The sequence below is a fragment of the Pygoscelis adeliae genome, unplaced genomic scaffold (assembly GCF_000699105.1).
Source record: "Pygoscelis adeliae isolate BGI_AS28 unplaced genomic scaffold, ASM69910v1 Scaffold4, whole genome shotgun sequence".
Taxonomy (NCBI): domain Eukaryota; kingdom Metazoa; phylum Chordata; class Aves; order Sphenisciformes; family Spheniscidae; genus Pygoscelis; species Pygoscelis adeliae.
This window is the reverse complement of record NW_008824986.1, coordinates 12,697,993-12,711,268: the sequence shown is the minus strand read 5'-3', so window position 1 is coordinate 12,711,268 and position 13,276 is coordinate 12,697,993. Positions and strand designations below refer to the sequence as shown.

The 13,276-nt window shown below is 39.7% G+C and overlaps 1 protein-coding gene across 1 annotated transcript in view; it reads right to left on the bottom strand.

The window, feature by feature from the left end:
• TIAL1 (TIA1 cytotoxic granule-associated RNA binding protein-like 1) overlaps positions 1-13,276 on the bottom strand; it is a 40,896-nt gene that overhangs the window by 23,776 nt on the left and 3,844 nt on the right. The window contains exon 2 of the mRNA XM_009325901.1: positions 9,956-9,957. The gene's annotated coding sequence lies outside the window, so the exon portion shown is untranslated. The remainder of the gene's footprint in view (positions 1-9,955; positions 9,958-13,276) is intronic.

The window sequence follows — 13,276 nt, the reverse complement described above, 5'->3', positions numbered from 1 at the left end:
ATGAGGTCTCCCCTCAGCCTCCTTTTCTCCAGGCTAAACAACGCCAGTTCCCTCAGCCGATCCTCATACGACTTGTTTTCCAGACCCCTCACCAGCTTCGTTGCCCTTCTCTGGACATGTTCCAGCACCTCGACATCCTTCTTCTAGTGAATTGCATTCACTACACGTTATATACATAATATATTATATACATATATAATATATATGCAACATATTATATTATATATACACAATCACATTATGATTGTTAGGCGCTGTGTAATGCTTAAGGGGCTCACCAAGAGCAGAGACAATGGGGAAAGAGGCCTGTCTGTCTCATTTTGTTCCATATACACCATAATGAGGTGTTTTACAGGGAGCATATTGTCGGGCACTGTTATTTGGGACTATGAAACCAACCTCTATCACAGGCACAGAAGAAAACGCCATTAATTAGCATTTAGAACCCCAAACAGAGTTGGTATCACAAAGCAGAACAAAGCAGAACTCCGTGCCAGCGACTGGGACTCAGGACAATTGACAACGGAGCGGTGACAACGTCTCAGAGTAGTTTTGAAGGAAGAAGCCTTGTGCGTTACCATCCTTCATCAGCAATTTCAGTAGAGGCATTGAGCAATGGTCTCGGGAAACTCTTCTCCTGGAAGTGCTCTTCTTTTCACATGAAACATAAAAATCCTTCCTAACATCACTAAACTGTTCTTGCTACAAGAAAAGGTTTACTAGAAGACTTTTTGTGGTAACTTTTATTTTTCTTTAGTTAGCAAGAAGTTAAGTTAGGAATTGTCAATGACGACACAGATCAGAATAGCTCTGCATAGGCGGAGTACGAGTACCCTCACGTGCAGTTACCGCAGAATAATCACAGCACTCTTACTCTGGAAGAAATTCAATTTGTATACATATTGAATATTCAAGTACTCTTAAATACTCTCCCTCTTCCAAAATAGTAACATCATGATGAAAACTGCCTATACGCTTATCAAACTAGATATTTTCATGCCTGCTGCTCACACAGAAATGTTTTCCTATCTTTAACTTAAACACGCAAGACTGTTGCCAGGCATATATTTCTGGAAGAAGCTATTCTAGCTCAGAGATGCAGATATAGGTGGCTTAAGTAACTTTTTAAAATGTATTAAAACCACAGAAGGTTGAATACATAAGGGATTACTGGAATACTCTAATCATGGGTTTTGAAGAGCCAAAGATCTGCATATAAAGAATCTGCATATCCAGCAGGGATCAAACACTTTTTTGTCAGATACTGCCACTGGCAACAGCAGTGGAAGGAGGCACTAACAACAGGGACAGAGGTGGTGGGTACTGGTGGCGGGGGCAAACGCCAGCTACATATGTCTTTGGAGTGGCCTGCATAGTGCCCTGCATATGCCTGAGTCCGAGACCTGATGTAAAACACATATTTCTATAGCACGGACAAAACTGACTCCTGATGCAAACCATCTGTGTGGCATTCAGGAGTGCCTGCACGGGGAGCTGCAAATTAACCAACAGCACAGCAGGAGTTTGCACTGCTCTGTAAGTCCCATAAAATTTGCTACTGGATCTGTGTGATCCATACCTGGCAGACTGAAGTCTTGGCGCAGTATATGCGGGTTAGCAATGCCTCCTGGTAAAGTCTGTGGGCTAAAAAAGTGAATGAAACTGGAGTACACATCTGTACAAATAATTTAATTCCATATACTGCTGTGAGAAGAGACACCTGATTTAAAGAAGCAATGTAAAACAGTCATCTTTGCTTTTAGAGACATGTAGTTTTGTAAAGATTATGTTACCAAAATATTTTAAATATTCTGCCATATGCAAAATGACCAGCTCTCTCCAAAACCCAATCAAAACAGCACTAAATGTTATTCCCCTCTTCCCCTAAAAAAGGGTTGCACTAGAGCTTTAATAAAGTTTCGCGCAAACCGTCCTCATTTCACGCACTTTAAACCTTGTTTTTCTCTGCTTTTTTTTTCCCAGCATCATCTGGGAAACTTTTTCAAGAGTAGCAAGTGAGAAAGGTCATGTCAGAAGATATACATGTCTGGATATATAGATTTTTTTTACATACATATATCTCCAGATCAGTAAGTGAAATTATTTATTTCACGTGTTTGGTTATTTGGCCTATAGGCAGTAAATCACAGGCGTTCTTTGAATGTTATGATAGTTTCCAGTGCTTAAAGCCTACAAGAGACAACGCAGTGTGACAGATGAGGTGCTGTGAGACAGAATGGCATTATGGTACCCATTACTGACTAGCATCAATAATTTGCATCACTGTCATAACCGCCAAGTCCCTGACAGTGCAAGTATTTTTGTTTAATGCAGCAATAAAAAATATTTTTTTTAAATGCAGGAAAAATTATTTTCTGAGTTCAAGCTTCCCAGATTGTATTAATCAAAACTTACAGCACTGGTGCTTCTATTTTATTTTGTTAGTCATTTGAGAGTGTAGGAATGGTATGAAGAGCTAATAATGGAGATTTGTGCCAAACGACTCCAAAATGAATTACTACAAAAATGCTTAACAAGTTTATTAAACCACATCATGCTTTTCCATCCATGAAACCAAAAAGGCCTTTGGTAGGAACCCATTGGTTCCTTACACCAGTCCAGGGTGTCACAGAAAACCTTCACCAAAGCTGAGAGCAAGGTCAAGGAAATGGCTGGACAATCTACTAGAAAATGGAACATCAGTTGACACAAAAATTGTCTTCTTGACATGAGTTTAAAAAGCAGCAAAGGTTTGTTTCAGTTTCAGAGATATGTAAGGTTCCAGCAACTTGTAGACAAAAAGTGGGTGTAGATTTAATTACATCAACATCCACAGAGTGAAGCACTTTATAAAGCAATTATACACTGACATGGAAATCTTCTCAAAGTATGTACTGAAAGCTAAGTTTTTCTACTAGGTTTAAAGACTGACTGATTTGCAGTATTCAAAGTGCTGGGTTAGCACTGATCCCAGGAGAACTTCTGGAAACACCACTATGCAATTATGTTTTCCCATTAGCAAGTACCTTTTTGAAATTTGTTAATTGGCATGTCTTAATCTGTTTGATATGTACCTTGACGCCTTTCTATAGCTCTAATTTGCTAAACAGAATGTCATTTAGTGTTATGGAAAGGCAATAATTCATTAAGTACAATGGCCCATTTTATGTCTGCAGATATTTTTATCAACCAAAGCAGCAACCTCCTTAAAAAATGCTGTAAGGAATATTGACTAGGCTTATGTTCCATACAACTGTTTTTTAGACACTGAATCCTAAGCAGCTGGGAGAAGTCTCACAATCGCTAGCCCTTGTTCTCGTGGGGGACTTCAACTTACCAGACGTCTGCTGGAAATACAACACGGCAGAGAGGAAGCAGTCTAGGACGTTCCTGGAGCGTGTGGAAGACAACTTCCTGACGCAGCTGGTGAGGGAGCCAACTAGGGAAGGCGTCCCACTGGACCTGTTTTTTGTGAACACATCGTGTTAAGCATATGCATAAAAATAATATATAGGTTACCACAAAATTTTTATGACCTTAACCAGATCCGTCTTGGAATGTCGTCTTGAATGTTTCACTCCTGCAGGTGAAAAAACATATTATTTCAACTGAGCTTAGGGTAAGTTGTTTAGTCAAGACAACAATATTGTGGAGAGAGCCGTTACCTTGGTAGCACTTTGCCAATTTAAGTACTAATGAGCGTGGTGGATTTCTGTCCTACATCCAACATAAGGTGTCTATGACTACTGTGTCTCCAGGCTGCATTCCTCAGCTGTCCCATTCTCCTACTGTTTGCAGACAATATAGAGTCAAGAATTATATAAATATCCTGCACATTCACAGTATCCCTCGAAGTTAGTGGAGATTTCTTATAAGGAATATTACATTGGTGAGATACTGGTAAAAGTGAGAAGATTACATATGTAGCAAGAAACAGGTTGGATGTCTGATAACAGGCTGGACTTCAGATGGGATTTACCTTTGGTTCTGTCACTAATTCACCTTTGTAGCCTTGGCCCTAGATTTTATTCAACTACCTTTAGACATCAGTTAAGGTCGTGGCCAGCTCCCTCTACAGCGAGTGGAGAGATGCACTTCCAGCGGAGATGCGACCATACCTATAGAGACCCGAGAAGAAGACAGCCCACCATCTAGAAGGAAGCCTATACAACTGCCTTAGACTGCACATTTGAGAGGGGAACTAACTCACTGAAGCTTAGGGGTGGGAATTTCTCTCCACTGATGTTATGAATGTCACCCCAGCTGTAAGAGCAAACTATCCTACCTGTTTCATTCAGTTATCTTAGAATAAAGTGAGTGGCATCCTCAATTCCATTTTCTACGTTGTCTGTGTCTCCAAAGACTATAAAGTAGTCTAGGGTCTAGTCAGACTATATTTTTGCTTAAGATAGGTAAGGAAGTGAGATTAAATTAATCTTTGATTTTTTTTTTTAATACTTTTGTTGTAAATGTCTGAGATACTGTTTTAATGATGACATTGGCAGTCCAATTTACTTTTACTCTTGCCTTCATTAATGTATATTAAATTGCATAAAGCTAGAATCACTCTGTATTTAAACTGGTGTGAACAAATAATAGCACTTAAAATGATTAATCCTCTGAGGGAGCAGGGCAGTGCTGGAAGATATAAAAGCAGGAGGAAGACCTCAAGTTTTGGTTAAATAACTCATTGAACATGATTACATCATGTAGTGGAAAGTGGTACTGAATTACCATTCTTCTCGGTGTGTTTACAGGCACAATGTATGAAAATATTAGTATAAATCCTTATAGCCAAATAACTATGTTAACAAAGTGCTAAAATAATAGATAATTGTTAAGATAGATATCTTAGATAACATACCTAAGATAATAGACCCTACCTCACTGCTAGACCATTTCCAGTGTTATAATTCTGATGATATCTGCTAGCTCAAAGGGTAGATATCGCTGAAATTGTTGCACTGTTAAAAGTATGAGTGGCTGAGCAAAGCAGGACCAGTGGCGCTTAGCAAGGTGCGAACCATCAGGTAACACCAAATATCTGTCTCTTCTTTCAGCAGAGGTCTTTCAGAGATCCCTCTCCAGTAGGTAGACAATTCCGGCTAACATGGAAGAGTATTATTCATGCCTGAAGATAGGAATGAGGACAATCCTTGTCATTGCCTCTACTAATGGGATTGCTGTTTTATGGGACATAAGGAAGGCTTTGTCAGTAAAACGTTAAACATATAGCACCAAGCTAAGGGAAAAAGGATGGGGATATTTCACTCTGTATGCCCTAATTTGCAAAAAACCCTTCCCTTCTTTCAAATGAGAAGCTCAGAACAGAAACTATTTGCCATGAATACATTTTGTGGCCCAGTTTTCCAGTCATAACCCTAAGCAATTGTTATTTTTTTCTCATTAAACCTTTATCTCACTGAGTCTGAAATTACACTGGGCCTAAATCAAAATGTTCAAGGAAGCCCAGATTCTGCAGCTGGAATGGAGCAGCATTTTCTTCAGACGTGGGGAAGAAAGCAGTGTCTTTCATTTTCTTTTTTTCCCTGTGAAAAAGAGGAAATCTGGGGGCTGCCCAGGGAAGTGGTGGAGTCACCACCCCTGGAGGTATTTAGAAGATAGATGTGGTGCTTAGGGACATGGTTTAGTGGTGGACTTGGCAGTGCTAGGTTAATGGTTGGACTTGATGATCTTAAAGGTCTTTTCCAACCTAAACGATTCTATAATTCTATGATTCTATGGTTTTATCAACCAACGCAGCAATCTCCTTAAAAAATGCTGTAAGGAATATTGACTAGGCTTATGTTCCATACAAGCACTTTTTAGGCACTGAATCCTAAGTGGCCTTTTTCTTAATTTATTTAGAGCTGGTTGAAGTTACATGAATCATCTTTTCTTTTTTTTTCCTTTCTTTTTTGAATTTTGACACAATATTTGTGTTTAATCCATTTCCTGGAATTTCCCTACTGTTCCAGAATTTATTGTGAGTTTTAGCGGGATAAGAAACGTCAGCCCATTCCTTGAAGATCCTTGTGTAAAAATTGTTCAGGCTGACTGATTTTAAAATGTTTCTTTCTAATCAATATCCTACTTGTCCAAAAGATTGCAAATAAATTCCTCAGTTGTTTATAACCAGAGGTCCCCATTGATTGAAACATATTGTTCTACTTAAAAATCAGTGTCAGAGTATCGACCACAAGTGCTAGATCCCACTTGTCAGAGTTAAATGATTATTTTTGCTTAAACGAGAAGTTTTGACAGTCCATCTGGACAGAGCGTTATGTGAGCTAAATGATACTTCATAGCTGCTTTATTACCCGAGAATGAGGTCAAAATAAGTGGATCCGATTTTCGGACAAACACAATCAAGACGGTTGACCTTGCGCTGTAGTGAAAGGATCAGTTTTTCAGCTCTACTTGGTCGGTTTTCTCTACTGATATAGAATCATAGAATCATTAAGGTTGGAAGAGACCTCCAAGATCATCGAGTCCAACCGTCAACCCAACAACACCATGCCCACTAAACCATGTCCCTAAGCGCCATGTCCCTAGAGAGGCTTCAGGACACTTCTTGATTGTGCAAGAGACTTTTTCAAACAGCTACATGTACCATTTAACGAGAGCTAACACTTAGCATTTATGTAGTGTTTTGCCTCTCTAAAGCGCTGCTTTACTGCTTTTTTTATGAAGCATTCCTTAATAACAAGACCCCTCACCAAAACAGAAATAACTATCATTGAATTTGTATTATAAATGGAAAACAGAAGCTTAAGTCTATAGAGAAATTTAATGTCTCCCATCTCCTGACAAACCAGTGATATTTTCAAGTAAGATACAGCAATTCTAATCAGAAACTGCTGGCAAACAAAGTCTCTGGATGCTCCAAGCCAGCAGCCCTCTGTTTCAACATACCTATGACTAACAAAGAAGGCAGGAAGCACTAGGAATGAAATGAAGAAGTTATCAAATGATAAAGGAGTTAAATGAGAAATTAAGACAACATTTATAATCTGTGGTCACCCAGTTATCTCTGTTTTCCAGCACCACTCTACTTATTCCAGTGGGCAGCTGATGGTACAAACAACATTCCCTGCAAACAGTTTTCACTAACTATACACTCTAGCAAAGGAATTGTTTTGGACTAGCCTCTTGATTTATCTCTTTGTAAGAGCAGCTTATCTAATAGAACTTGTTAGCTTGCATACCTTATTCTTAATTACATACGGCAAGTCTGGAAGCTGTACTGTGGCAGTGAAATTTTGCAGACATGGTTTGCTAAATTGTCTTCACCTCAGCTATAAAATCAAACACTTTTAAATTTTTTTTTATTCTACAGAACCTGCATTTTACAGATTTATGGAGGAAATCAAGACACAACAAAGGTTCGAGTTCCTAATCATTACCTTAGACCATTGGAGGTCTACCTGGATGGTAGCACAAGCTACCCTAGGAGGGCAACGTGGAACTAGGAACAGGGACACCCTGGGAGGCAGAAGCCAGTGCAGTCTCTGGCACTGCTGCTTTCCCAGAAGTGAGAAGGAAGCTGCAGGGCAGGAGGGGAGAAATTTGGGGTGCAGCACACTTTTGTGAGTTCAGTTTGTGAGAGCATTTTTGAGGGGCTATTCTCATCCAGCACAACGCAGAGCAGCAGCGATGCTGTAAGATGCAGGACAGCTGGGTCAGAGCCCTGCTGAGAAGCAGGGGGAAGGAAACAAGACTTAATACAAACTTTTTTTACTCTCCGTCATCCTCACTTCAACAGCAAGAGGGTTAGTCTTGATATCCAATCTCTTTTAAATATAATTACTTTAATTTGTCTTCCTTTACAGATCAAATTTTCCTTCCAAAGAACAGCAGGTGCAGTGAGACTTAAAATAACTCTTCAAATATGGAAGCTCTCAGATATGTTACAGAAAAACCTGGGGCAAAATTCGGAGGTCTCCTCATGACTGTTATCCAGCCCTTGGTCAGACTGGTCAGACTCCTATGAGCTAACTGGGATTTAGCACAGAATTATGGAGTACAACCAGAAAAGGAGCCTGAACTTAAATCATGTCCTGAGAACATGCTTTCCACTCCTGACCTTGTTTGTTTGTTGGTTTTTTTTTTATTTCTCCCCCAAAAACCTAATGCTTCATCTAAATGAAATGTATTTATGTTTTATCTGACTTAGCTTAAAGGCTGACATTCTGAGCTATTTGAATTTTGCAACTGCTAAGCACACACATACAGACATACCCAAGCCTCTTTCCTCACAGCAGACAGGTAGGAGACCAGAGCTAGGTCAGGATGGGAGCTGAGCAATGCAAGCTAATGAACAGTAATGCGTAAGTAAATGGAAAAGGAATAGTCAAATGATTTAAAATTTAAAAAATGAGAAAACACAAAGGAGGCTCGGTTTGCTGCATTGAAATGCTCTTTTATTTTAGCTGCACTGAAATGTTCTTTTATTTTAACATCAATTACCTTTTTCTAAGAGGAAGAAACCTTACCTACAGGTCAAAGCCAGAAGAGTCAGTTCTGTTTTTTCATGTAGCTCATTGACCCCATCAGTTCTTCTAAAACATCTGGTTGTAATGACACACGGCACTAGGAACTGCAACTAAGAAAAAGCAAATTACATTTAAGCTTTATATGTCAGGTAAACGTTCCCCCCCCCCAGTTATCTTACAGATTGAGCCGGAGGCTGTGAGAAAGCCAAAGATATCTTCATCAATTGTTCCCACATAATTCCTCTGAGCTGAAAGTGTTTCTTATGTGGAAGTATAACTTAATCAGGAAGCATCTAGGGCCTTTACACATCAAAAGGTCATTCCACCAAAAATAAACATAAAGACGCTGCCAGCTTAATGAAAGTTTACTTCAAATGCCATCCAGAATTTGTCATCTATTTGTCAACTCTTAGTTTGCAACAAGAAAACACACACGTATCCTAAAATAAAATAAACCCTTCTGTTATGCCACACTGTTCCTATTTGATCATAGTCTAAACTCTGAAAAACATTGGATGTGATCCCACAGGGCTAACAGGAGCAAAATGTGATCTGACAAAATCAGTGAGCTAAATACACAAATAGACTGATGTGGTTTTGCTTTCCTGAAGCTATCAAAAAGACACTTTGAAGACCATATCTCTGTCTTAACTAGAGTCACTTTCAAATGCTAGGATGCTCATAGCATCTTCATTTCTGTCGTTAAACTGAGCAAAAATAATCCGAGAGAATATGATACCCTGGACATCTTAACAGAAGACATCTGCTTGATGTGCAGTGAATGGAAGATGAACCAGGTCCCAATGTCCCTTTTGTTCATCTGCAGCTCTGGTAATCTTAACAAAAGGAGCCAATTCCGATACTCATTTTTTACTCAGGACTTCACTGAACATGAAGTTACAGGACTTAAGTTTCAACAAATTCTTGCCAGATGTACTGACAACCATTATATTCTTTTTCCAAACCAGACTATAAAACACATAGATGCTGTAACTTCAATCTGTTGAAAATTTCCCACCACCTGGACTACATAATGATTTTCTTAAATCTGCTTATCACAATTACCTCAAGCTTTGATTCTTGCAGTTCAAGAGTTTGTTGTACCAAAACCAGAACTGTATAAGGTATGCCTTTATTTGCCTGTTCAGAACCAAAAGAGATGTTATTCCAAACTACTGACATAAGAAATTTTTTAAAAAATGTATTTTTGTCCATTATGCATATTTCATTATCACTCAACATTTTTGTTTAATTACGATAAATGATGATGAACAAGAATATTGTACTAGGTTCCTGTGTCTTCTTTACACTCTCATTGATTGTGCAGTAAAACATAATTTCCTGTCACATGAATACACTGTGCTATGAATGTACAACCTCACATCAAAAACTCTTACAAAGATTTTGTTTCTAAGACTTCAGTCCCGGAGCAGGCAAAAAGAGCAACGGTGTGCACAGACAGCTGTGTATTATAAAAACAGGATAGGGATTCTGTGCAAAATTCACCTGGATATTCTTTGACTATTGAGTGTGTAAACCTGCAACCTGAAATTCTCTTAATGTATTTTCTTTTGCGAAATCTTCTAGCTGCATTCACGTTAGAGAAGAAAGAAAACTATATATTTGTCTAGACACTACTAGATTACAGTATCCCACACTAAGTGTGTATTCAGTACAAGGGCTCAGCCATGCAAGAGTCTTTTAAACTGTTTATTACTCTACTGAGTCTTGCTGCCTGCTTGGTATTACTGCAACTTTATGTGCTCAGTTCCCTCTCTTGCAAGTTCTTCCTGGGTGTTCAGACTTGGCATTGCTCCCAGTGAAGATGTGGAGCTAAAAAGCATGGTGAAACACGCAGAACTTCAGTCTCAGAACTTGGTTCTGCTCCCATTGATTGAAGCAGTGGAGGGTAAAGGCTTAATACATAATTTTCAAAGCAAAAATTTGTACCTAATTCAGGATGGACTTCAGCAAACGCAGATATGGAGCTAGCTTTTTGCATATATTCCCATTTTCTGATGTCTTGAAAAAAACGCATCAAACACATACACATGGAGCACACTCGCCTTCTTACAGGAGATAACCTTTACAAACACCATTAACATTAAAAATATGGCTGTGCTTGAGTTTATAATGAGAAGGATTATTTGGTCATTTCAAGTCCCTCTTCCTCTCCCAAGCTCCTGTTAACATCTCCACTGAGCAAAAACACCACATTGCGTGGCAGGGCTATGCCCATGCTGATTAGCCAGCGACCAGCTGTTGAGCAGCTGGCTTCTACTCCTCTTTCTTTTGCAAGAGATGTTCATATGGGTTTCTCTCCTCTGCCCAGCTGTTGATTTCCATGGAGTGTATTGGGGTGCAGTTGTGTTGATTTCCATGGAGTGTATTGGGATGCAATTGCTTTTGAAACGTTCTTCCTGCTCAAATTTATGGGAAAGTGGCCATGGATTCAAAGGAGTGACTGACAGACAAGCTGCAGGATTGCATAAACACCTTTTCGTTGGGACCAGGCTAAAAAAGAAAAAGAAGCTATTCAAAACAGTCCAAGGAATTTAAAAAACACCAAACAACTTTCTCATCAGAACCTGCTGACTCCTTGAAACCAAACTTTTCTCAGGCCTACGAGCTTTGACAGTAAAATTTTCAAACAAGAGAAAAGACAGAAAAAGCACATGCAATGATCTTGTGGTATAGAGCTCAACTGGGCTGTAAGAAATAAAGGTTAAAGTCTCTGATTTGGGTAAGAGCCAAGAGACTCAAACCACAATCCAGTGACTGTCCTAAGCATAGGATTATTCTGGGATGATATTCTAATTTTTCTACACAAAGACAAAAAAAAGTAAAGATTTCCTCTCAATGAAGATCACCGACAATTAAGAAATCTCAAAAGGTTTTGTGGGATGGAAGGAGAGACCAGGGCGGCAGACTTGTTCTCTGGCTCGCTCACCTTGCCAAGGCAGACTATTTTGGCAACTCAGGATTTGCTGAAGACTGGAAGTGATCTACTCCAGCTAACTACCAGGCCACATTCCCAGCACCAGGGAACAAAAGGAGGCCTGTGCTGTCCTAAAGCTTAGCAAGGATGTTTCCATGCCAGCATAACCCTCTGGAAATCAGATCCACTGGTTTTGTGTTTGGCACCGTCTGTAATTTTTTTAATAGAGGTGATATTTAAACCACAGAAGAATACAGAGTAGGTGATGTTCAGCCAAAAATAAAATAAAATAAAATATGAGAATATAGAAAGATATGAGAAAATTTGCAATATGCACTTAGAAACAAAAATCTAGTTTTCCAGTGCCCTGGACTATTTAGAAATATAAACACTGGGAAAGGAAAACAGCCTTGTTCTGGTTAGAATGAGCTAAAGATTGGAAACAATCTTTTTAGCTACTACAGACCAGAATTTAGGGGGAAAAAAGATTGTTATCACCATTTATAATAACAGCAGTTCTGCAAACTAAGATAAGCATCATCTGATCTTCTGTTTCAGAAAATTGATTAAGTTTAGAGAGTGTTCCCCTACTGCTGCAATGAACTAAACGTTTTATGCATTATCCAGGTTTCAGTCTTCCTCTGAAACTCTGGAGATGCAGTTCTGACTCAGGCAGTTGAGCAGAGTTGGAGTCCCAGGTTTCCTACCTCTCTGCCCTATCAGGCATTACTGACCCTCGAGCAGAAGAAGATAATAGGTGATCAAGAGCTACAGATTACAGTCCTCTGTTCTAATTTAAGAAGGAAATTAGTGACACTTCAGATTAATCTGCAGGTTGTGGGCTGCAGCATAGCGGAGATGTTTCATTCTGTGTCCCCGTTGCAGGGGGAGGGTGCTGCAGGAGGCAAGGCTGATCGATATAAGCAGTAATCACTGAGCCATCCTATCCAAATTCACATGTGAACATGAGTCGGAGCCACTGCTAGAGATGGGATGTTTACCCAACTCCATTAGCAAGGAAATCAAAGGAAAATTATTATAATGAGTAGGATTCAGTCCTCTGATCAGGAGAATTTTATAAGTGCCTCCTCTGAAGGTTGTTTTGTTTTTTTCAGGAGTATGCAGACTAAGATTTTCTGCTTGGATTTCCTTACTGCTGAAGACCCTGTATTAAAATTCACCATGGCAAAACTCACTTTTTCATGCGTATACCTATAAGCATGGTTTTGTATATAATTTCATCTTCTGAAGGTTATTGTGCAAGTGAAGATTTGTCCTGACTTCTTGGCTAGTTCAAAGCTCAGCACAGACAAGGTAATGTTCTCCATGAAAATAACGTGTATGTTCTGTGCCACCCAGGAGTTTTAGTTTTGCCTGCTCGCTTCTTTGCAGCATTGAGCAGATGTGTAAATGTCTACGTTGATCAGATAGCTGATGCAACTAGTAACGCTGTCCAGAAACTCTCCATCTCACATCCACCCATCCTGCCGATACAACTGTCGAACCCCTGAATGATGGATTTCCTACGTAGGTAAATAGTAATAATGGTAGTGCAGCCTGGGTGTAGCTTTGGTGGGGGCCTGGAGTGAGAGCTCAGCTGGAAGCAGCTCCCAAGAGAAAGGGGGGGAGGCACGAATGCTTCTTCCAAGTCTTCTCAACTGCTCTTATCAGTGAGCCAGCCCTGAGCAGCCAACTACACTCCTAGAAGTGGAGGGGTTGCATTCCTGGCATGGACCCAAAGAGCTCTTTGTATGGCTAGGAAATGCTAGCACTTCCAAAGCTGAATTCCCAGGCAGACGCTGCTCCAAGAAGGAGAGCCAGAAGGAGCAGAGACTAAAGGACA